This window comes from Glossina fuscipes, unplaced genomic scaffold (assembly GCF_014805625.2).
Source record: "Glossina fuscipes isolate IAEA_lab_2018 unplaced genomic scaffold, Yale_Gfus_2 182, whole genome shotgun sequence".
NCBI classification, from domain to species: Eukaryota; Metazoa; Arthropoda; class Insecta; order Diptera; family Glossinidae; genus Glossina; species Glossina fuscipes.
The window spans coordinates 283,743-287,132 of NW_023998525.1; the positions used below are offsets into that span (position 1 = coordinate 283,743).

The following is a 3,390-nucleotide window of genomic DNA, read 5'->3' on the forward strand; positions in this document are numbered from 1 at the left end:
TCACCAATGGATCCTGAAGAAGTCTTCTCCCCCAATCTGTTGTTGTGGACAAACTCTTACTATAAAGCACATTCTCTGCGACTGCCCCAACTTTTCCTTGGCTAGAAGTATTGCATTTGGAACGATTAACCCTTTGAATATTCTACAATCAACTTCAGAACAGAATATCAATTCAATATTTTACTTTATTAATACTACTAAGCTTATTATCTAATATCCTTTTTTTTTTTAAATTAGAGCCGATAGCCTGTGTTGCTAGTGCTCAATGTCTTTTTTTTTTTTTAGTCTAAGAATTCAATTCATTAGTCTAAAATTAAAATAATAATAATAATAATAATATTTCCAATTTTAAATATATTTATCAAATCAAAACATTTAAGCAATACGATTTAGTTAACGCAATCTTAAAAGACTCTGATGTATCTCCTTGCTTAGGTGCGCCCCGGTTTATTTTCAATTTATAAACAACCATTTGGTTGCGCCTCGGTTTATTTACAATTTCTAAACAAACAAATTTGATTGTGCAATACCATGATCAGCTGTTTTCCCAAGGAAAAATATTAAATTATTTAGGAAAAGATGTAAAAACTTTGAAAAAAAAAATTTTATTTTTTCAGTTTTCAAGAACGCCCGGTAATTGTACAACAACAATATGAATGAAAGTAATGGTTGGCTCCTTGGTAAGCAGCAAGATAGTGTCAAGTGCTACGTAACTGTATTATTCAAAATCTTTCAGGTGGTAGCGGATACTCTTTGGAACCATGGTTAATGACGTCGTATAAAAATGCAGTTGACCCAACTAAAAGGAAATATAACGATATTCATTCTCAGGCCAGAAGCATGGTGAACAGATGTGTCGATTTATGTAAAGGTGTGCTATACTATTATATATAATCTACACACATTTTCATGAAAGATCGGAAGAGCAGGTACAATGCGCTAAAATGGGTAAATTCGCAACCGTTGGCGCGGCGCTCTACAACTTCATATAGCTATTGCCACATTGACACTTATACCGTTTGCGTACTTTTCCATTATTTTTATGCCCCTTTTTCGAGTGATACTTAATTCCAGCACGACTCATGTAACGTTTCTCTCATCCCGGAACCGGGCAAGCAAATGGTTTCTCATTTCTGAATGCCCCATTTCCACTGGATTTCGAGTATCCGCAAGCATAGCGCACAATGACTGTAGAACTAAACAATTGCAAATCAATTTATTAAATTTTGAAAATGGATGAAAGCATAGGATCAAGTCCCCAAAGTTCCTACACATCTGTCTATCAGAAGCGAATGCAAAGGAAACATAAACTGTAGAAATGTAGTATAAGTTCTTCTCAGTTTAATGATAGGAAACTGTGCCAACCTGCCCGACTTGATTTCTATGAAAACATAGGTGAAGAAAGTTGCTTAGACGGCCCGAACGATTGTGATATCAATAAAACATTCGTAATTCAAAAAGATGCCGCTTTACAAAAAAATGTGAGTCGATACGAAGATAAAATAATGTCCTTAGCTGATTCCCGGTGTTATGTGCAAACGTCAATAGCCAATTTTGACAATTTGACAGCCTCGCAAAATTTACGTCATGTCATGAATAATTATCACAATCTGCTGAGTCATGGACGAATGGAAATGAATTTCATATCACTGATACACAGTTAAACGAATGTTGCAATAAAGTGGAAGTTATGATGAAAGCAGTAAACAATATAGACGCACCACAAAGAGCTCGTAGTGACAATAACAATAAAACAATAGTAGATATAATATTTCAGGACTTTTCTACAACGCTTTTTAACAATCCTGTAGTATCACCTGAGAGTAAATTAAGAAATTTGGAACGGAGCCCATTATTTATATTACTGGAGAAACCAAAACGTTACTATAGCCGTAAGTTCAAAGAAAAGGCGAGATCACATTTGGAGGAAAAATTCGAGGCCGCTATTGAGGACAATATGAGTACATGTTCATCTTCATTGTTCCAATGCAAAACCAATAAGCATCTTCCCAATGTTTGTAATCAATTCGATAACACTTTAATTGACGAACACATCGTAAATTTGAATTCCAAAAAGTCATACGATTCCATCTCGGAAAGTAAGTTGCTCTTTATCGATTTTTTTTTAACAACTCTAACTTTGTACATTCTTCTTTGGAAAAACTTCATATCTTGATTACGACGTTATCGAGAAAGAGGACACGTACAACGTAAATGAAAGTAAATTGTTTTTAAAATCTGTGAAGTGGGAATATTTAAATTAATCTAAAATTTTTTTGCTTTAGTGTCAGTGTAAAATTGTGATAAGTAAAAATTATCATTGGGATGAAGATGACAATGACTTTTTTGCTTCCATAAGCACTCAAGAAATCTTAGATCAAAACGTGAAGGTCAATAATAACGAAGTACAAGTATATCTAAGTTCCCAGTAAATAAGCAGATAACACGAGGTACTTTCTTCGCGCTTCTTTCACTACTGTTTGGAAAGGCTTTTCCCAAGGATATAGAGCGAAAGCAATGTAAATTTTACGTTAAAAATTATTTGTATCGCTACGGCTTGTATGTTTGAGCTTAAATTTATGCTTTTGTGAGGTATACTTGATTTTGTAAAAACACCAATTACTTGTTTGGAATATAAATTTCGATCAGCATTCGTGAAGTATCCAGTATATGATTTGGGTGGAATAGGATTAAAGGAGGTTCTACAATGGGTCTCTTGAAGCGATATAAGGGTTGGACTGAAATCACTTACGAGTGTACGGAGTTCATCAAAATTATTAAGAAGTCCATTAATGTTCCATTGGAGAATTTTAAAAACTTTATTTAATTGTAGTGACATGGAGTGGAAAGTAGGTTAAGTTGACACGTCAGCATCTGCGTCGAAAATGTCACTATAAGAATTTTGCGTGAATAATTTGTTCTTATCAGCAGAATAATCTATACTTAGGTGTTTGCGTAAATTTGAAGTGCAACGAGTAAGCACACGTGAATAATCTGAACAGCAAGCTATATGCATGCGTGCACCTAACAATCTCTGACGTAAATCCACATGATGTATAAGAAAACATCCCAATAGTGTTGAAAAAACTAACCAATGCCCATTGTTCCAGACAAAGTGAAGAATTTCATTAAAATTTTTTACAAATACCCAGTTCTCTTCCTCTATTTGAGTAGTTGCTTCGTTTTTGTTAACTGAAATGACTAAAAAGTTTTTTTCTTAATTATTGAGTTTTGAAATTAAATAAATTATAGTAGTGTATGTACACAAACATAATTCTTACCGTTATCTTCATTGTTACCCCTGGTCGAGACTATTGAACGTATAAGACGATGAGTGGTATTCGAAAGCAGTGAACTATTTCTAATAGCCGAGGGTCTTTCGAATTGCAA

At 34.0% G+C, this 3,390-nt stretch overlaps 1 long non-coding RNA gene across 1 annotated transcript; it reads left to right on the top strand.

Annotated features, from left to right (window-relative positions):
- The first annotated feature begins 456 nt into the window (after positions 1-456).
- Positions 457-2,539, top strand: LOC119641843. Its single transcript, XR_005247897.1, has 3 exons — positions 457-680; positions 737-2,220; positions 2,286-2,539. It is a non-coding gene; the product is annotated as an uncharacterized LOC119641843 (long non-coding RNA).
- Positions 2,540-3,390: the final 851 nt, after the last annotated feature.